Consider the following 20916-nt stretch of genomic DNA (forward strand, 5'->3'; position numbering starts at 1 on the left):
GGAGGAACAAAGAGACCTTTAAACACGTCTTCATTTAGGAGGAGGAGGAGGAGGAGGAGGAAGAGAGGAGGAGGAGGAGGAGGAGAGGAGGAGGAGGAGGAGGAGGTCTGTATAAAGAACTCTCTCCTTTCTTGTGTGAAAAGAGTGAGGACATATGTAATGTTTGGCTGGAAGACAAGAATGTGGTCTCTTCTCTAAACTGCTGTGTGTGTGTTTGTGTGTATGTGTGTGTTAGTGTGTGTGTGCATGTGTGTGTTAGTGTGTGTGTGCATGAGGATAACGGCCTCTTACAAAGTCATTGATACAGTAACACAGATTGACCCGATTAGTCATTAGTACGTCTCTGCAGGACGAGAGAGATGTGGGTCAGGTGGAGTCCTAATGGAAGCCAGACACAGACCAGGTTTGAAGGTTTGCAGGTTGCAGGTTCAAATCCCTCCATCATGCATGAAAACTTGCTGATCCCTGCAGAGCACTTGAGCTTGGAACATAAAGTGCATTCTTCTGTTTTTAACCCGGTTGTAAAGAAACCTGTTTACTTGACATGAAACCAAAACTAAATTGCTTTAATGTGATTAACTTTACAAGAAAATATTTACCCAAACAAGAGAAAACATTAAGTCATGTTTCTCCCAAATAAGACTCAAACAAATAATCCTTTTACATGCTCCTTTCAAATTCAAAGTAAACATCTTTCTTTTCTGGGCTTTTACGGCCCTCGTGAGACTCCAAGCGGTCCGTTCACAGAGGCAGAAGTGCGTCACTGAGCAGTAAACTCCAAGGCTTCAACTGGTGATTGTTTTTTATTCGCCCTGATTTGCCCAGTTGGTCCATAAAATGGTAAAAATGTTGATCAGTCTGGATGCCGGTTAAAGCGCTGCACACTTCCCGTAAAGACTCACAGCCGCTGGTTCAATCACAAAGAGGGTCACTCAGGTTATTTTCATTAAAAACAAAGGTCTCAAAGTCAACTTAAAACATCCAGGAGGAGAAAACATTTCCTTTAAAGATAATCAAAAAAGTCAAATCCAGTCTTTCTTTTCAAACAGCTTCCTGTCAATCACTTCCCTGTAGTCAGTTCCAACCACTTTGCCTCCTCTCCCAGCCGTGTGCTCTTCCCTCTCTGTCTGACTTCCAGCTCTTTTTGTCCCTTCCTCAATCAAAGGTCTGAAGCACCTGCAGCTGCCCAGGTAATGGTGCATGCTGGGAGTTGTAGTGTTCCCAGCAGGGACCATTTTGCCTGGTTGCTGACAATCCAGGATTATATAGCAACCGGCAACGACTTGTCCCCTCGTGAAGGTCTTCGCCTTCTCTCTACTTCACACCTTCCCCATCTCTCTCTCTCTCTCTGCCTTGTGAAATAAAAGCAAACAATGGTCTGAAAAGTGACTCACAGCATGTTCACCAGTGTTTCCAAAAGACCAACATGAGGAACTCCAACACAAACCAAAGGTTTACCGTTCAACACCACAGAGGAAACCAGGAAAATATTCACGTGTAACGAGACGAAGAAGGACTGAAATGAAAATGAAATGGAACAAGATAGGGTTCAGAACACACACACATACACACACACACACACACACACATACAGTATATAAATGCTGAGGTGTGTGTGTGTGTGTGTGTGTGTGTGTGTGTGTGTGTGTGTGTGTGTGTGTGTGTCATCATCACCTACAAAGGTATTTCCAGGTGCATCCGCTTTAAACACACTTAGTCACACACACAAGCACCCCAGTGACCGTCGATGGAAGCGAACCAACGCTCTCACTTACATCACAACAGCAGTGTCAGTGTGTGTGTGTGTGTGTGTGTGTATATGTGTGTAAAGCCCTATCTTGCAAGACTGTACACACACAGCCCTAGATTAAATCAGACCGTCCAGATTCTTCCCTTTCAGTCTTCCACAGAGCTTCACAGCTGATCCAGCTTCAGGTCGACATCATGAAGGGGTCACAGTACGTATACAGGGTCAAAGGTCAGAGGTCACAGCTTCCCCTCTACTCAGCATGGAGTTTTCAAAGCTCTCTGAAGCTGGAAACCGACAGAACTAAGACTGCATCCAACTTCAACATCATGAAACTATCTCTGGTGGGACTCGAACCCACAACCCTTGATTACCTGCTACCACCTACCCTCCAGCTGAGGGAGTTTAATCTCTAAGAACAACAGATTAAAGTAGTACTGGTGAACCATGTTTCAGGTGACTATAATATTTGACTCTGGTGGGACTCGAACCCACAACCTTTGAATCCCTTCTCTTTGACTAGCCTAGAAGTCCAATGCGCTGTCCATTGCGCCACAGAGCCTCTTTTTTTGGCAGTTTTATAGACAACTTATCAAAGACATAAATCAAAAGAAGGCCTCCATGTACAGATGTTATGTGTAAAGCACTGAAGGTACTTTGTTCAAGTCCATGTTGGAGATTAAAGACAGTTCTTTGATGCTTTGAAGACAGGCTTTGGGTCAACAAATGAAGAAAGTAACAGTTGGTCTGGTAATCTAAATGTTCAATATGTCTAGTGTATAACACTCGACTCTGGTGGGACTCGAACCCACAACCTTTGAATCCCTTCTCTTTGAGTAGCCTAGAAGTCCAACGTGCTGTCCATTGCGCCACAGAGCCCTCTTCATTGCATAAAGAAAGATGCTGAAGGGTGCTTTGTTCCAAGTCCACTTCAGAGATGACAGAGAGGTCTTGTTATCAGAATAAATGATGAACCTTGTGGGACTCAAACCTAAGACCTTGTGATAACTAAAAACAGATCCCCTGTCTGATCATTTGTCCGGTATGGAGGATGTAAACAGATAAAAGCACAGGTGAATCCTCTCCTGTCTTTAAGTCTCGACTCTGGTGGGACTCGAACCCACAACCTTTGAATCTCTTCTCTTTGAGTAACCTAGAAGTCCAATGCGCTGTCCATTGCGCCACAGAGCCTTCCTTAGCTGCTTAGCTAGTACGTAGACTCAAAATGATCTATGTTCTATGTCAATTTCAGAGATGACAGATGACCCTTGTGGGACTCAAACTCACAACCTTGTAAAAATACTCTTAATAATACTAATGCTAATACTAATACTAACATATATATATATATATATATAAATAAATAAATAAATAAAGCTCCCAGGCTCTGTGGCGCAATGGACAGCGCATTGGACTTCTAGGCAACTGAAAGAGAAGATATTCAAAGGTTGTGGGTTCGAGTCCCACCAGAGTCGAGTCTTATAGACCGGCCAAATGCTTAGATAAGAACCTTCTACTTAATACAGGATAAGTTCAGTGGCTCTGTGCACAGTTGACAGTGCATTTTGTGACTTGTAGTCAAAAGAAGTCATCAAAGGGTTTTCGGTTCGAGTCCCATCAAAGTAATTCGATACATAGGAAACATATGGTAATTCTTTGTGGTCATGGTTTATTCTGACAGATAACTTCACGAATACTTCAAACAAAGCACCAATCCAAAACAAGTCAGAGAGGAGCTCCACAAGAGGCTCTGTGGCGCAATGGACAGCGCATTGGACTTCTAGGCTATTCATAGAGAAGAGATTCAAAGGTTGTGGGTTCGAGTCCCACCAGAGTCAAATCTTATAGACAGGACATGTGATTCATCTGTACTACTTCTGCTTACATCCTCCATATCCAACAAAACGAGACAGGGGATCCATTTTTAGTCGTTCTCACAAGGTCGTAGGTTCAAGTCCCACTAGGGTCATCAATTAGCAAACCCTTTCGGGTTGTCTCTGAAGTGGACTTGGAACAAAGCACCCTTGAGCATCTTTTCATTAGTGTTTACCATGAAATCTCTTTATACTGACTATATTTATTTTAAAATGACTTTCTAATCGCACTGATGAGGTAGGCTCTGTGGCGCAATGGACAGCGCATTGGACTTCTAGTAATGCTCCACTTAAAAAGAAGGTATTCAAAGGTTGTGGGTTCGAGTCCCACCAGAGTCGACTCTTATAGACAGGACATGTGATTCATCTGTGCTACTTCTGTTTACATCCTCCATACCCAACAAAACGAGACAGGGGATCCGTTTTTAGTCGTTCTCACAAGGTCGTAGGTTTGAGTCCCACTAGGGTCATCATTTAACAAACCTTTCCTGGTTGTCTCTGAAATGGACTTTGTACAAATCTCTTTATACCGACCATATTTATTTTCACTTCACTTTCTAGTTGCACTGATGAGGTAGGCTCTGTGGCGCAATGGACAGCGCATTGGACTTCTAGTAATGCTCCACTTAAAAAGAAGGTATTCAAAGGTTGTGGGTTCGAGTCCCACCAGAGTCGAGTTTTAAACACAGCAGTCTGATCCATGTTGTCATTCTAGTTGAGGGAGGTTAGATAAATGGCTCAGTGGTGCGATTTACAGTGCATCGAGGGATATATGGATACATTAAGTCATTCCTCCACGTCCGCCGTCTTCAAACTGACGTCACGCTCACGTCTTCCTCTGCTGAGTTATTACACTTAATCAAAAACAAACAATGTAAATGTCAAAACAGAGGAAATAGAGATTGATGACGATAATTAGAGCTCCTGATTTCCAGATCTCAATAATAATTACGATTATTAGTCATACTTGTGCAGCGATGCGCCTGTGGCTCTGCAGGCCACAAATAGTCTGAAACATCAGGAGCGAGGAGCCGCTGTACAACGTCTGTGTGTGTGTGTCTACATGTCTGTGTGTGTGTGTGTTTACATTTTCCTCCTTCTCTTGGGTTCATGTTTATATGAGATCACTGACAGAGAGAGAGAGGCCTCCTGGGTCTCAGCCCTCAGCGTCGCTTCACAACAAGCTTCACCCGCTTCATATTCTGGTTTATTCAGCAGTTTAACGAGACGCTGAACAGACAGAGGAGGATCAATCTGAATGTTTTAGGTCTTCTTTTTTTTTTAATATGTTGTGAAAAAAACTCTGCATCTGTTTAACCGTTCGAAGAAATAGGTCAAACTGTGCGGGCAGGAAGAGGCGGCGGTGAAATTCAACAGATTATTTATAGAAATACGATAAATAAACTTCATGATGGTTCAGGGTTTGAACGACGAGGGTTCTCTTTGAGTTTGTTGCCTTCGGTTTGAAGAGGAGGAAGAAGTGTGACATTAAAAACAGGCCCTGGAAGTGGAACCATGAGGAACCTGCTGACTCATCAAGTGCTCCTTATTAGAATCTAGTTCGGCTGAGATCGCCTTCTGTAAAGCTTAAAGGTCGACTCTGGTGGGACTCGAACCCACAACCTTTGAATCTCTTCCTAACAGCTCATCTAGAAGTCCAATGCGCTGTCCATTGCGCCACAGAGCCGCTCCGTGACTCTCTGAACCTCTTTCTTCTTCACTTTTGTGAACACACACTCTCTCACACACACACACACACACATACACACACACACCGGGTCATGACCATTCAGACACACAGTCACAGGAGCGGATACACACACAGTGACAGTGAGTGTAAACGTCCAGTAGTTCTGTTAAGAGTAGACACACACACACACACACACACACACACACACACACGCTCCTCCTCTATATGTGTGTGTTTTCATTGACACATTCACATCATCACAGTATGTAGGCCAGTCCGCTGTGTGTGGTCTCACAGTGTGTGTGTCTGTGTGCTCACAATACTGAGTCTCTCTTTGTCTCCAACACACACACACACACACACACACACACACACACTCTGTCATCCTGCTGTTTCTATTGTGCTCGTGGCGTCGATCACCGGCGGCTCCCGTTTTTTTGGGCGGTGAAGAGGAGCGCCGGTCTGCTGTTGGAGAACAAAACAACCACCATAGAGTTGCCGGTTCAATTCCTGGCCTTTACCCCTTTCCTATATGTCTTCCTTTACACTCTTCTCCCCACATTTCCTGTCCTCTCAGTTCAACTGTAAAAACCTGAAGGGTCTCTGGAGGGAGTCTGAGTCTGAGGAAAGACCTCGAGTCAAAGTCTGGGCTGAAACTACCAGACTGAAGCTGAAGGAGTCAGTCCACACCAAGCCCAAAGACGGCCGTCGCCATGTTGGAAACGCTGACTCCATCTAACTTTTGACCAATCAGGACTCAGGGAAAGAATTGGGAGCGGAGGCGGGGCTTAAGGCACCTGGAAAGCAGCTACATTGGCTCCACCTGTTGTCTTCTAAGCCACGCCCCTTTACGAGGAGGTCGCAATTGAAGAAATGAGCTGTTTTCATACCAGACTGTAAACATGTTTATTTCTGCTGTAACATTTTAACATGGGGCTCTATGGGGACTGACTCACTGCAGGAGACACACTAGTGGACACTGGAGGAACTGCAGGAGTCACACTCTAGTGGACTCTGGAGGAACTGCAGGAGACACACTCTAGTGGACACTGGAGGAACTGCAGGAGTCACACTAGTGGACACTGGAGGAAGTGCAGGAGTCACACTCTAGTGGACTCTGGATGAACTGCAAGAGACACACTCTAGTGGACACTGGAGGAACTGCAAGAGACACACTCTAGTGGACTCTGGATGAACTGTAAGAGACACACTCTAGTGGACTCTGGAGGAACTACAGGAGACATACTCTAGTGGACTCTGGAGGAACTACAGGAGACATACTCTAGTGGACTCTGGAGGAACTACAGGAGACACACTCTAGTGGACTCTGGAAGAACTGCAGGAGACACTCTAGTGGACACTGGATGACCTGCAGGAGACACACTCTAGTGGACTCTGGAAGAACTGCAGGAGACACACTCTAGTGGACTCTGGAAGAACTGCAGGAGACACACTCTAGTGGACTCTGGAGGAACTTCAGGAGACACACTCTAGTGGACTCTAGAGGAACTGCAGGAGACACACTCTAGTGGACTCTGGAGGAACTGCAGGAGACACACTCTAGTGGACTCTGGAAGAACTGCAGGAGACACACTCTAGTGGACACTGGAGGAACTGCAAGAGACACACTCTAGTGGACACTGGAGGAACTGCAGGAGACACACTCTAGTGGACTCTGCAGGAGACAGAGTCTAGTGGACACTGGAAGAACTGCAGGAAACACTCTCTAGTGGACTCTGGAGGAACTGCAGGAGACACACTCTAGTGGACTCTAGAGGAACTGCAGAAGTTTTAGTGTATGTGTTTTTGAATAAAATATTTAAATAATTATTTTGTTACATTTTTTTAACTTCACATAAATGAAACTAATGTTCCAACTATGTTATATGTTGTCAAAATAAATCAATAAATTAAATAAATTGTGTTGAATGAAAAAAAAGGAATTTTTTTACACCCTAGATATTTCAAACACAGCGATACAGGGAAACCTCGGGTATCAGCTCGTGTCTCTCTGTGGTTGCTGATTGGTTCGTATCGTTAGTTAACGAGGCTGCAATTAAAAATCTGTCCATGATGGACGAAGGACAAAACAAAGGATTTATGAGGCGGTCAAAATATTTTAAAACTCAAAGAGAAAACTGTTTATTTTCTGTTTTATGCGACAAAAACAAAAAGTTTGTCTTTTCAAGTTTAAATCTTTAAGATGCCAGATTATAATCTGCATTGTTTGTTTTTGTTTCCAATAATGTGATTTATTTGTTCTGTTTTTATAACATACAGTCCTCCGACAGAGCAAACCAAACGTTGGCTTGTTCAGTCTCAGAAATACAGACCAATAAATCTGATCCTCAGAACAATCGATGGCAGAGGATGAAAAGCTTTGACATAAACCTCGGAGCACCATAGACACAATCATGGCGTTTACAGCAGCAGAGATGTAACAGGGCTGTTGTGAAACTTCTCCTGAGGGAAACATGAAGCAGTCGGAGAGACTCTGACCTCTGACCTCTGTCTGTTCACACACACACACGGCTAAATCAGGACGTCTCGCATCCTCTGGTTCTGTTTTTAATAGTTTACAGTCGAGTTTAATCCGGATCTGCTCGGGTCACACGGCACGCAAACGTCTTCTTAAGGTCTGTTTAACTTCAGATAAAAGGTGCCGGTAAAGTCTCCACAGTTAAGATGACGCTTTCTTGTCTCGTCATGAGTGTGTGTGTGTGTGTGTGTGTGTGTGTGTGTGTGTGTGTGTGTGTACGTTTGGAAATCCCCTGCATGTATTTGCAGTTTTGACTAATAACACACGGTAAACACTCGTCTGTCTGAGACGAGGTCAGAGTGTTTGAACTAAAATGACAGACAAAAAGGTTTTCTGTGCGACGTCAGCGATAGAGAGAGAGGGGGAGTGGGAGCAGTGATTCATGATGGGAATGCACACACACACACACACACACACACACACACACACTTGAGGCTACTGTAACCCCAGCCTCCCACACCTGGTTTAAACACAATGAACACACAGAGCATTGTTACTACTGATCTAAAGCATCAACCTGCAGCAAACTGTGACCTGACTCACCTCCTTCCTGGAGACAGAACACGACTGTAGGGATCTCTGAAGGCAGCGAACACGCCACGAAATGTAAGATACGTGCACGTACAGATAAGTTCACTAAAAAGATATGTTCACGAAAAGGTTCACGAAACGATGCATGACCGAAATGATACGTGCATGCAAGGATACGTGGAGGAAGAAGATATGTTCAGGAAGAATACATGGCCGAAAAGATACGTTCACCAAAAGATATTTGCAAAAAATGATATGTGCACAAAAAGATACATGGGCGAAAAGATACATGACTTAAAGATATTACACAAAAAGTTACTTTGACAAAAAGATACGTGCAAGAAAAGATACGTACATGAAAAGATGCGTGCATGAAAAGATGCGTACATGAAAAGATGCGTGCATGAAAAGATGCGTGCATGAAAAGATAGGTACATGAAAAGATACGTACATGAAAAGATGCGTACATGAAAAGATACGTACATGAAAAGATGCGTGCATGAAAAGATAGGTACATGAAAAGATGCGTTCATGAAAAGATATGTACATGAAAAGATAGGTACATGAAAAGATGCGTGCATGAAAAGATAGGTACATGAAAAGATACATACATGAAAAGATGCGTGCATGAAAAGATAGGTACATGAAAAGATGCGTGCATGAAAAGATAGGTACATGAAAAGATGCGTACATGAAAAGATACGTACATGAAAAGATGCATTCATGAAAAGATACGTACATGAAAAGATGCGTGCATGAAAAGATAGGTACATGAAAAGATGCGTGCATGAAAAGATAGGTACATGAAAAGATAGGTACATGAAAAGATGCATTCATGAAAAGATAGGTACATGAAAAGATGCGTGCATGAAAAGATGCGTGCATGAAAAGATACGTTCACGGTAAGATGCGTTCATGAAAAGTTATATGCAAGAAAAGATACGTGCCAGAAAAACGATACATGACCGAAAAAGACAAGTGCACGACAAGATGCATTCATGAAAAGATACACGACCAAAAAGATAAGTGCACAAGAAAATACGTGCACGAAAAGATATGTTCACCAAAAAAGAAACATTACCAAAAAGATACGTGCAAGAAAAGACACTACACAAAAAGTTATGTGCACGAAAAGATATGTTCACGGTAAGATGCGTTCATGAAAAGATACATGTCCAAAAATATACATACGCGAGAAAATCCGTGCACGAAAAGATATGGTCATGAAAAGAAACACGACCAAAAAGATAGATTCACTTAAAGATACGTGCACCAAAAAATACGTGCATGAAAAGATACTGACACTCTGGATGTCATCACTCAGTCAGTTCATGTGATGAAGTGTTGTGCAGGGTTTCTAACTTTGCTCCTCAGTGTTCACAGATTTTCCCATCTCAGAATAAATACAACAGATGAAAACATCAGTGACTTTCAGGGTCTTCATGAAAACTTCGTAAAGCCTAGCGTACGCTGCACCGCTCTACGAATGATGCAGCTAAAAGTGAACTCACGCTGTACGATCAACGCTCATGATTGCTGCACGGTTCAACTGTCAGGCCTGAGATGAGTGCTCCCACTGAACGTCAGCCCGACTTCAACAGACAGAACGAGGCGTCTTCATCTCTTACCCTCTTTCACTCCAACCTACAGAAACCAGAACCTTCCTGCAGAGTGCCGTCCTCTCATCCTATATATACATCTCCACTCTGGAGGGACTGGAATCCACAACCCGTGAATTAACCCTCTTTAGATTTACTCGATGCTCTATCCTCTACACCACAGAGCCTCGTCCCTCCTCCTCCTCCTCCTCCTCCTCCTCCTCCTCCTCACTGCTCTCAGGATCTCCTCTGTGATCTCAGAGTGTTGACGGAGGAGACTCTCATCCATCAGAGTGTCTACATCGACTCAGCGAGACCTCTCTGATGGAAGCACTTTTCTTATTATTAGCTGTATGGATTCATGTGTGTGTGTGTGTGTGTGTGTGTGTGTTGTTTACTGCGTTGGTTGGAAACACTGCGGTATACATCTGCCGCCTGACACACACACACATACACACACACACACACACACACACACACACACACACACACAGCGGAGCCTCTGTCCAACCCCAGATGAGTCTAAATTGTTGGACTAATTATTATAAACGACAAACAGTGGTCGCCGAGGGAACCATCAGCCCGCATCCCATAATGATCTGGCTTCCTTGGGCTCGATATTAAAGCGGAGTAAAAATACTTGACATGGTTGGGGTGGGTTTGATTCCTGCAATCAATGGACCCCTGTGTGTGTGTGTGTGTGTGTGTGTGTGTGTGTGTGTTTGGACGCTGTTGAGTCTCTCATGAAAACACAGAGTCATTCAGTGTTTGGACATACGTGTGCAAGTGTGAAGGTTCACAGCATCTACTGAGTCATGAGTTCCACTAAAGCTCGACTCTGGTGGGACTCGAACCCACAACCTTTGAATCACTTCCCTCGTTGCTGCCTAGAAGTCCAATGCGCTGTCCATTGCGCCACAGAGCCCCTCCTCTGTTGTGTTATCTACTTTATTTCCATTGATGCGTCTCTTTATGTCGTTGTTTTATTTCCATTTGGAGGAGTAATGAATCACACGGGACAAAAAACAACATTTTGTTTATGTCACTTAAATTGTACTGTCCAATATCTACAACAGGAAGTAGGATTTTAAGCATGACTGTATTTAATGTTTAAGTTTTTCCCATTTCCCCTAAATTAAACTCTACAACACGACTCTGGTGGGACTCGAACCCACAACCTTTGAATCCCTCCTCCTGAGCTTGACTAGAAGTCCAATGCGCTGTCCATTGCGCCACAGAGCCTGTTCACCTTAGCATTATTATACTTTATTTCCATTGGTGCATTGCTCTACGTTAAAAATGTACGCCCTGGTCTGCATGTTTAACTCAAATATCCGTCTCTTCTGTTTTCATTTTGGGATCCAAACCGGCCATGGTTAGATACCCGTATGCACGGCATCTATAGGCTTTATTCTATTCTCTAATATCTGCAAAAAGGAGGCGAGGATTTAAGCATGAGGCTCATTAATTGGTGTGGTTTCAGGGTTTTCTCATATCCACTTTTGATTAAATCAAACAGTGAAACGACTCTGGTGGGACTCGAACCCACAACCTTTGAATCACTTCCTCTATGATTTACTAGAAGTCCAATGCGCTGTCCATTGCGCCACAGAGCCTCCTGTGAAGCTTCTCTCTGACTTGTTTTGGATTGATGCTTTGTTTGAAGTATTCATGAAGTTCTCTGTCTGAATAAACCGTGTCCACAAAGAATTCCCATATGTTACAGACTTTTCTACGTATCCAATTACTCTGATGGGACTCGAACCGAAAACCCTTTGATGACTTCTTTTGACTACAAGTCACAAAATGCACCGTCCACTGTGCACAGAGCCACTGCACTTGTCCTGTATCAAGTAGAAGGTTCTTATCTAAGCATTTGGCCAGTCTATAAGACCTGACTCTGGTGGGACTCGAACCCACAACCTTTGAATCTCTTCCCTTTGAGTTACCTAGAAGTCCAATGCGCTGTCCATTGCGCCACAGAGCCTTTGTGAACTCCACAATAAGTAATCTCAGAAATACATGAATATAAGGTTCACTAGCAAGGACCACGCCACACAAGGATATAAGTTGAACATTTAATGAATTAGTTGTGCGTGGTGTGCCCAGCAGAAGGAGACTCAGGATGGGGGTTCCGTCTCAGCGTTATCCTGCCGGAGCTGATCTTGACCCCCAAAAGAGTTGAATTAGATGGAGCTCAGTTGAGCGTGAGCTTGACACGATCATTGAGACTGTTGCGGATGTATGAGTGATATGTTTGAGATGACCAAAGCCCTAGGATCTGTATGGCTATGTCTGAGTTGCCTGACCTAGCTGCTGTGGACACTGCAGCAATGCGGAATGAAAGGGCAGGACAGTGCTTGGAGGTTATGCCATTTTTGTTCAGGTTTCAGTGATGAAGAGTGGGTCGTGAGGAGATGCAATAGCGGCATACCGAGAGCTGATGTATTTAGTAAGTGGTTCGTACGGGCTAAGATTAGAGTTGAAACTAGGGATGTACATTTTAAGTATTTTCCGTGATCGATTTTTGGAAATGTTAACGATCAATTATCGATGAATTGATAAAACATTATTATTCTTACGTCAAAAACGATGCCAAATAGGTTGTTTTCCCCTAAATTGTATTTTCTACGGCAACAAAATGCATATAACTGACGGAATTGAATACTGGCACATGTTTGACACGCAGAATATCAACGATCAGGCTCATAAAAATATTCTCCGCGGACATAGTCTTATAAAGTGAAGGCTCATAATACTAACAGAAAAGTACTTCAGACTCAGTGTCCAGTTTTCTGTCTACTCGTTCTTACTGAGAAAAAGATACATGTGTATTCGATCAGGTGTCAGCCAGGAGCCTAACCGGGTCATAATCAGTCCCGCTGGAGAAAAACCCAGACGGCTCTGATGTTGCTGGTCTGTAAACATAGCGTACCTGAATTTCCCACCTGTCTGTTGCCTTTGTATCCAAAGGTTAAATTATCCTGTTTAAAGCTGCCAACCTTTGTGTCCGTGTCGTTGTTGGCAGCAGTTTTGTATTGATCCTCTTTTAAAAAACGCACATGGAGACCTGACGCACAGCCGCAGCCGCCAGCTGAATGTCTCCGCTGTGCGCAACACCTTTAACAGCTGATTCACATCGAAACATGCTTTAAACTTAAAACACCTCCCTGATAGATGAGCGTAATATGAGACCACATGATGTTTGTTCCACGTGACGGAAAATTGATAACAAAATGTGTGTTTCGAGTAATTTCTTAACAATCAATTAATCGATTATCGATTAATTGTGGTCATCTCTAGTTGAAACGAAAGATGTTCGGTAGATGGGAAAGGAGATCCCGAGTTGATCAGTGTTACTGCGTCTGAGTGTGAATATTAGAGAATCTGGAGGTGTGTACGGTGATGTCAGATAACCTGGGATGATGGTAATGATTAAGGACAGACGAGGTAGGGGCAAATCCTGAGCATTGGAGGAGACCAAAATATGCCAGTGAAAACATGGAATCTGGGGTAGAGTCGATTATAGAGTTTAGGTAGCCTGAACGGAGAGTCTGAATGCAGAGACTAAGGAGGTCAGAGGTGAGTGGAAGGTGCTTCAAAGTGACTGCAGGGTCCTGTTTTCTTAACCTTTAATCAACATCATTACGTGAGAATGGGAGATGGAAGTGCAGTGAAGGTTGGTGACTAGTTTAATGAAGAAGTTGATGCCAGCGAGGTAGGTTTGGATGGTCGTTGACCGGATTATCTGAATGGAGTGAGCATGAGATATGAAGTTGCAGGTGGACCCAATGTGCTCGGAGCGAGGCTGTTGAGGAAGCTTCATGTGAGATGAGAGAGGTTCACTAGCTGTGGAGATAGCTGAATATTGTTGCTGAAAACAATGGGACTGGTATGGGATGCGGATCGGATTCTGGGGCCAAAGTCTGAATTTCTGAAAAGAGAACGAGAGTGCATAAGCGATGGTGTTGAGATAACCAGGATTCTGAGCTGCTCTGAGAATGAACTGATGGTGGGCTGAGATTAATGCGTTCCTGCGCAGAAACGGCATAATGACTGGGGAGTGTGACGGCCCTGGCTGATGATTTCGACGACTGCCGTGTTATCAGAGTGTATGAGTATTGACTTTCTTAACCATTCGGGACCCCAAAATATGGACGCAATGGTGATGAGAAACAGGTCATCAAAGCGGATGAAGGAGACTGGGATGCGGAATCGGAGGACGTGAGCCCTGGAGGCCAGGTGGCAGCGAACCAACGTCCCCTGAAACAGCCGCCGAAGCTAAGTTTGCGTGATATGGGAACGGCCCCAGATTGCGTGAGGGGGTTGGAGAGGAAGATTGAGCCCCAGGAACGATGCAGATTGCGTAGTGGAGGGGAAACGGAAGCCGCATCGCCATGAGCGGCGGAAAGAGGGGAAGAGGACGGGATGAAGGGATGAGGGGATGAAGGGATGAGGGGATGAGGGGATGAAGGGGTGAGGGGATGAAGGGATGAGGGGGTGAGGGGATGAAGGGATGAGGGGATGAGGGGATGAAGGGGTGAGGGGATGAGGGGATGAAGGGATGAGGGGATGAAGGGATGAGGGGATGAAGGGATGAGGGGATGAGGGGACGTATGCACAAGGAGATTGTGTGCAGCCTGCGGACACAGGAATGTAGAGAAACGGTGATAGTCCAAGAAAAGTCGGACACAGAGGGAGCAGGCACAGGAGCGACACAACCCGATCTCACTCCAGATGGCGTAATGTAGGTGAGACAGGTGAGATGCAGTCAACAGCAGAAGCTGGCCGGATGGGTAGTGCCGCCGTGGCGAGAGCGAAGGCGTCGACAGAGTGCAAGAAAACATTTGGGTATTGGGGAAGGGAGGGGGTGGGGATGGGGAGGGAGGGGTGAAAGGAGAGGTCAGTAGGAAAAGAGGGGGTCGAGGATAGCCAGTTCCATTTAACTGTGAAGGGGCTCCTGATGGAGCTGAGGAGCTGGCTATGGTGGGAAGAGGGGGAACAGAAGCCGTATTGCTGTGGGTGGCTGAAGGAAGGGTAGAGGAAGGGATGATGGGATGAAAGGATGCATGTGCAAGGGGAGTTTGTGAAGCCTGCGGACACGGGATGTAAAGAAGGCTGTGATAGCCTGAGAGAAGTCAGACACAGAGGGAGCAGGCACAGGGGGAGATACAACCTGATCCCCACCAGGGGGAGCCGATGATGCCGGTAGAGGCTGTGGGAGCGGCTGAGGCCTGACGTCACGCCTGACGTCGCTGGCGGTAGTAGGCCCAGGTGAGGAAGCAGGAAGCGCGGGAAGTTCGGTTTTTGACGCTGTGGCGTCAATGAATGAAGAGTACGAATGGAACGATCCGACCATGTTGTCATTGCCGTGGAGGAGAACGCCTTTCGAGGTTGCGGAAGCGTCGCAAGCAAGCGACGGTCCAGTTCCAGCGGTCGGACTCCTGTGGAGAACGTGGAGCCGGTCGCGAGGAAGGGGGCGCATCGCCCCGTGATGGATTACCGGTGACGGAGCAGTGGGAAGGACGTGGAGAGGACAGGTACGGTCTGCTTCGGCGGAGCCTGGGGCGCCTCCGGTCCGCGGCTCTCCCTGGCGATGAGGACGAAGCCTGTGCACCTCTTGGAGAAGGCGACACCTTGTTCGGGAAGCATGAATGGGTACGACGTGGCCGCGGCATGCTGAACCGGAGCGCAGGCGGCTCCGCTGCGACTACCGGCTGTGGTGTGACTGCCCGTCTCCGAGAGAGGGATACTCTGCATGGAAGGTTAACCGTAAAGATCAACGCCGGAGCCGTACAGAGGAAGCTCCATGGTGAGTTTGTTGCTTTTTCCTTTGCCCCGAAATCTGAGCGGTGATGCCTGAAGCACGGTCCGTCCGTCTTTGAAGAATCACGGACAAGCAGTTGGAGTAGGCTGGCTACGTTTAAGAAGGCTTGTCAGGTGATTGAGGGTGTGGTTTAGGCGTGGTCCTGCTCCCGAACCTAAGTTAACACCTTAACTTCATATATAAGAGTCATCAGAAAGTAAACACTAAATAAAGACGCTTGAGGGTACTTAGTTCCATGTCCATTCAAGAGACGACCAGAAATGACCCTGCTGCAACTCAAACCTACAACCTTCTAAAAAAAATTAAAACCTGATCCCATGTCTGATCATTTGTCAGGTATGAAGGATGTGAACAGATAGAAGTAGTACAGGTGAAACCACTTCCTGTCCATAAGTCTCGACTCTGGTGGGACTCGAACCCACAACCTTTGAATCGCTTCTCTTTGTGTTACCTAGAAGTCCAATGCGCTGTCCATTGCGCCACAGAGCCTCTTCTAAAGCTGCTCTCTGACTTGTTTTGGATTGATGCCTTGCTGTAAGTATTCACGTAGTTCTCTGTCTGAAGAACAATAAACCAGTTGAACCTGGGGTCAGCAGTGAAACTTTGTATTTGTGTATTTATGTCAGTGAGTTAAAAGCACTTTAAGTAAGATGGAGGCATGAGTTCATTATCTCGTATCTCAGTTTCAGAAACATCGTAAGGGTTTATATCTTTTCTACTTTCCATCAAACCAAACTTTTATGTGTATAACTCGACTCTGGTGGGACTCGAACCCACAACCTTTGAATGCCTTCTCTATGAGTTACCTAGAAGTCCAATGCGCTGTCCATTGCGCCACAGAGCCTCTCATACTGCAGAGTGTTGAATATTCGTCCACGTTTTTCTCTAAAGACTGATAAACTGCTTGAAAACAGTTCATGTGGAACAACACGTGAAGGCTGTCGGCTTAAACGCACGTGAGATAGTATGAGCCTGATTTAGTGAACAATGACAGGTTTGTTTGTCCACTCGATCAAGTTCTTCATGCATAACTCGACTCTGGTGGGACTCGAACCCACAACCTTTGAATCGCTTCTCTTTGTGTTACCTAGAAGTCCAATGCGCTGTCCATTGCGCCACAGAGCCTCTTCTAAAGCTGCTCTCTGACTTGTTTTCCATTGATGCCTTGCTGTAAGTATTCACGTAGTTCTCTGTCTGAAGAACAATAAACCAGTTGAACCTGGGGTCAGCAGTGAAACTTTGTATTTGTGTATTTATGTCACAAACCTGCAGAGTTAAAAGCACTTTAAGTAAGATGGAGGCATGAGTTCATTATCTCGTATCTCAGTTTCAGAAACATCCTAAGGGTTTATATCTTTTCTACTTTCCATCAAACCAAACTTTTGTGTGTATAACTCGACTCTGGTGGGACTCGAACCCACAACCTTTGAATGCCTTCTCTTTGAGTTACCTAGAAGTCCAATGCGCTGTCCATTGCGCCACAGAGCCTCTCATACTGCAGAGTGTTGAATATTCGTCCACGTTTTTCTCTAAAGACTGATAAACTGCTTGAAAACAGTTCATGTGGAACAACACGTGAAGGCTGTCGGCTTAAACGCACGTGAGATAGTATGAGCCTGATTTAGTGAACAATGAGAGGTTTGTTTGTCCACTCGATCAAGTTCTTCATGCATAACTCGACTCTGGTGGGACTCGAACCCACAACCTTTGAATGTCTCCTACTGAGCTTGACTAGAAGTCCAACGCGCTGTCCATTGCGCCACAGAGCCTGTACGAAGAACTGGAAGTCCTTCTGTTCCTGATTCATCAGTTTTGGGCAGCATGAATTCTGACACTCACGAATGAAGCGAATTCGTGGAAATCTGAACTCCAGCGAATCATTCGTGCTGCAACATCCAATCAGCGTGCAGATCCTCCGGTGACGTATGACATGACGTACGGACCGGTGGAGGTTCCTTCATCTGGAATATCTGAGACACTTTGATTCTATCTCTGAGCAGCTTCCTGAACTCTGTGACTCGATCTGTTTTTATAGGATCAGGAATAAACAGGAGCTCACTGTGAGGACAGAGAGGGAGGAGGAGCATCACTTCATTCCAGCTATCGATCGTACTATGAAGTTAGCTCCGCCCCCTTTGGCGTTACCGGCTTCACCGTTCAAAGTAGTCGCGCTCGACCTTGTTTGATGACGACAGACTGCAGCAGAGTTTCCTCTCTGGAGATTCGTGTCTTTGGATACACACGAAGGGAGCGAGATATTCGTACGAATTATGTGAATTATTCCCGTGCTAATTAAGCGTGAGAGTGAAGTAAACACAGGTGCTCCATCCACAACTAGTGTGATTAATGCTCTGAAGGACTGAGCTGTCACACACACACACACACACACACACACACACACACACACACAATTATAAACTCATTAGTGTTTTTCTCAGGCGGTAATTGAAGGTCTCACTGGCTGACACGTAGGGGTGCAGTCCACAATGATTCAGCCTTCACACACACGTACATGACATGAAGCCAACACACACACACACACACACACACACACACACACACACACACACACACACACACACACACACATGTTCAGATTAGTGTGCTTAAAGGAGTCAGGACATGATTGGGTATCAGCCAATCACAGATAATCATCTCTGAAATCCTGTTCCTCTCGCTCACATGACTTCACGTTCTCTGCTTTTATATGAAACTATAAATAAAGATGATCACAAACTATTATAAAACCAACTCTGTGTGTGTTTAATAATCAAACCTGCAGACACTGATTCAGTTAAATCCACTTCTGTGTGTTTCTCAGAGTTTGAAAGCCCTCCAGGCGCCCTCTACAGGCTGCAATGCGCATTACACCCTGCAGCAGTGAGTGCACACAGAGCCTTCAGAGGGTTTAAAGGTTTGCTCAGTGTCTCTATAGGAAAGGTCACAGCAGTCAGGAATGAGATCAGTAAATATAATCCACAGAGAGGAGACACAAAGAGCAGACAGGGACTGATGTGTGCCAAAACATCCTCAAATACTCAATGTTTCCTCTGTTCACCATGAAAACCTGATACTGCAGGAATGATGCATGTACAGGGGACTTCAAATGTGACAAATGAGATAAATCACACAAGACAAGACTCACAGCATGGACAAGAAGAGCGCACACATTTACAGAAGTTGGAAAAGACGCACAGAGACAGTCTCCAAGTAATGGATTGGATGTTTGATGGAGATACTTCAGAAGTAAATGTTTAAAAAACTCCTTCTTCTTAACCTTCTGTCTCTTATTCTCTCTTATTCTTCTGTTTCCATGACCCTTAATCATCAGAAGTGTGCTCACATGTTTCTTTGAATCCTCATGCGTAACTTTAAGTCTCAGTTTGGAGGATAGTTCACCCCAAACTTCAAACTTCAAACTTCAACCTCCTCCTGCCTTATTTTTGATTCTTTCACCAGTATAAATGTTAATAAGAGACATAAGAAGACCCTTCAGGACAGAGTGGGTCCAGCATGCTCGTACCTTGGTGCCGGTGTGCAGCAGAGACATGAACGTCCAGCAGCGGGTGAGTCCCTGCAGACCCCGCTGACCTCTCTCTCTCCTCCGGCTCTCTCTCTCTCTCTCTCTCTGTGTCTCCGGTCTTCCTGCTCTGGAACCGGCCTCTCTGGACACATTGAACCGAGCACAATCCGAGCTCCAGACCTCTTCTCTTTAAAAACCACAAACCAGCAGAGTCCTCTCCTCAGTCCTGCGCTTCGCCTGTTAACCCACTTGGCAAAGTTTTACGCACCGAGGAAAAAAAAGAAGAAGAAGAAGAATCCATCAAACATCTGTCCGGGGTTTAATCTCTGAATCCACTAAGAGGTGGGAAGAAGTGAGGAAGGAGGATAAAAGTGTCAGGATGGAGGAGAGGAGGGAGAAGGAGGGAGAGTCCCGGGAAAGATGGGATTCGGTGGTTTGGAGATGAGCTCCGGACGGCTCGACTCGGTCTGCTGCTGCTGCTGTGGAGGGAGGGAGGGAGGAGGGAGGGAAGGAAGGAGGAGGGAGGAGGGAAGGAGGTCCAACTCCATCAGAGAGAGAGAGAGAGAGAGAGAGAGAGAGAGAGAGAGAGAGAGAGAGTCCTGACAGCCGTTCAGCTGTTTACAGGAGAACAAAAGAAACTCTCTAAGAAACCCTCTCTCTCTCTCTCTCTCTCTCTCTCTCTCTCTCTCTCTCTCTCTCTCTCTCTCTCTCTCTCTCTCTCTCCCTCTCTCTCTCTCTCTCTCTCTCCCTCTCTCCCTCTCTCTCTCTCTCTCTCTCCCTCTCTCCCTCTCTCTCTCTCTCTCTCTCTGTGACTTTATCTCACCCTGAGACTGAAGAGAGTCTGCAGACCGATCAGGATCTGAAGAGGACACACAGGTGGAACTCATCAGGCTGATTGAGCCACTAATTAACTTCTCACTTTAAGCGGAGTCTTATTTCATCTTACTGGATTTATTTATTTATTTATTTATTTTTATTTATTTATTTATTTGTTTGTTTGTTTTTTTTTATTTATTTATTATTTTATTTATTTATTTATTTTTTATTTATTTGTTTGTTTGTTTATTTATTTTTTTTATTTATTTATTTATTTATTTATTTCTATCTATTTATTTATTTATTTCTATTTATTTATTTATTTCTATTTATTTATTAATTATTTATTTTTATTTATTTATTTCTATTTATTTATTTATTTTTATTTATTTATTTATTTATTTATTTATTTATTTATTATCTAGTTCAAATTTTAGTCACTTTAATTCTTTTTTTTAATGTATTTATTTAATAAGTATAGCATCTTATTTTATTTTAATGGTTTAATATTTTAGTGTTTTATTATCTTATTAATGTATTTTATTTTGGTGAGTTTAATTTCCTGTGTTGAGTTTTAACATCTTATTTTACCTCCAGTGTTTCCTCATTGAGAAACTTCTTTATAATTTTTTATTTATTTATTTTATTTATATTGTTATTATTATTATTATTGTTGCATATATTGTGTTCATTAAGATTACAGACACATGTATATTATTTATTCAGTTTTTATATATTTATTTATCTTAATTTATTGTGGATTATTTAATT

At 44.4% G+C, this 20916-nt stretch overlaps 17 non-coding genes across 17 annotated transcripts; 4 read left to right on the forward strand and 13 right to left on the reverse strand.

Annotated features, from left to right (window-relative positions):
* Positions 1-2217: 2217 nt before the first annotated feature.
* Positions 2218-2309, reverse strand: trnar-ucu. The gene is given in 2 exon segments: positions 2218-2253; positions 2273-2309. It is a non-coding gene; the product is annotated as a tRNA-Arg (tRNA).
* A 225-nt stretch (positions 2310-2534) lies between these two features.
* Positions 2535-2626, reverse strand: trnar-ucu. The gene is given in 2 exon segments: positions 2535-2570; positions 2590-2626. It is a non-coding gene; the product is annotated as a tRNA-Arg (tRNA).
* A 220-nt stretch (positions 2627-2846) lies between these two features.
* trnar-ucu lies at positions 2847-2938 on the reverse strand. Its single transcript is given in 2 exon segments — positions 2847-2882; positions 2902-2938. It is a non-coding gene; the product is annotated as a tRNA-Arg (tRNA).
* A 192-nt stretch (positions 2939-3130) lies between these two features.
* On the forward strand, positions 3131-3222 carry trnar-ucu. Its single transcript is given in 2 exon segments — positions 3131-3167; positions 3187-3222. It is a non-coding gene; the product is annotated as a tRNA-Arg (tRNA).
* A 271-nt stretch (positions 3223-3493) lies between these two features.
* On the forward strand, positions 3494-3585 carry trnar-ucu. The gene is given in 2 exon segments: positions 3494-3530; positions 3550-3585. It is a non-coding gene; the product is annotated as a tRNA-Arg (tRNA).
* Positions 3586-3862: 277 nt separating this feature from the next.
* Positions 3863-3960, forward strand: trnar-ucu. The gene is made up of 2 exons: positions 3863-3899; positions 3925-3960. It is a non-coding gene; the product is annotated as a tRNA-Arg (tRNA).
* Positions 3961-4198: 238 nt separating this feature from the next.
* trnar-ucu lies at positions 4199-4296 on the forward strand. Its single transcript has 2 exons — positions 4199-4235; positions 4261-4296. It is a non-coding gene; the product is annotated as a tRNA-Arg (tRNA).
* Positions 4297-5216: 920 nt separating this feature from the next.
* Positions 5217-5308, reverse strand: trnar-ucu. The gene is given in 2 exon segments: positions 5217-5252; positions 5272-5308. It is a non-coding gene; the product is annotated as a tRNA-Arg (tRNA).
* Positions 5309-10812: 5504 nt separating this feature from the next.
* Positions 10813-10904, reverse strand: trnar-ucu. The gene is given in 2 exon segments: positions 10813-10848; positions 10868-10904. It is a non-coding gene; the product is annotated as a tRNA-Arg (tRNA).
* A 225-nt stretch (positions 10905-11129) lies between these two features.
* trnar-ucu lies at positions 11130-11221 on the reverse strand. The gene is given in 2 exon segments: positions 11130-11165; positions 11185-11221. It is a non-coding gene; the product is annotated as a tRNA-Arg (tRNA).
* A 282-nt stretch (positions 11222-11503) lies between these two features.
* Positions 11504-11595, reverse strand: trnar-ucu. The gene is given in 2 exon segments: positions 11504-11539; positions 11559-11595. It is a non-coding gene; the product is annotated as a tRNA-Arg (tRNA).
* Positions 11596-11874: 279 nt separating this feature from the next.
* Positions 11875-11966, reverse strand: trnar-ucu. Its single transcript is given in 2 exon segments — positions 11875-11910; positions 11930-11966. It is a non-coding gene; the product is annotated as a tRNA-Arg (tRNA).
* A 4237-nt stretch (positions 11967-16203) lies between these two features.
* On the reverse strand, positions 16204-16295 carry trnar-ucu. Its single transcript is given in 2 exon segments — positions 16204-16239; positions 16259-16295. It is a non-coding gene; the product is annotated as a tRNA-Arg (tRNA).
* Positions 16296-16558: 263 nt separating this feature from the next.
* trnar-ucu lies at positions 16559-16650 on the reverse strand. The gene is given in 2 exon segments: positions 16559-16594; positions 16614-16650. It is a non-coding gene; the product is annotated as a tRNA-Arg (tRNA).
* A 189-nt stretch (positions 16651-16839) lies between these two features.
* Positions 16840-16931, reverse strand: trnar-ucu. The gene is given in 2 exon segments: positions 16840-16875; positions 16895-16931. It is a non-coding gene; the product is annotated as a tRNA-Arg (tRNA).
* A 271-nt stretch (positions 16932-17202) lies between these two features.
* trnar-ucu lies at positions 17203-17294 on the reverse strand. Its single transcript is given in 2 exon segments — positions 17203-17238; positions 17258-17294. It is a non-coding gene; the product is annotated as a tRNA-Arg (tRNA).
* Positions 17295-17483: 189 nt separating this feature from the next.
* trnar-ucu lies at positions 17484-17575 on the reverse strand. Its single transcript is given in 2 exon segments — positions 17484-17519; positions 17539-17575. It is a non-coding gene; the product is annotated as a tRNA-Arg (tRNA).
* Between the last annotated feature and the right edge of the window lie 3341 nt (positions 17576-20916).

This window comes from Notolabrus celidotus, chromosome 14 (assembly GCF_009762535.1).
Source record: "Notolabrus celidotus isolate fNotCel1 chromosome 14, fNotCel1.pri, whole genome shotgun sequence".
NCBI classification, from domain to species: domain Eukaryota; kingdom Metazoa; phylum Chordata; class Actinopteri; order Labriformes; family Labridae; genus Notolabrus; species Notolabrus celidotus.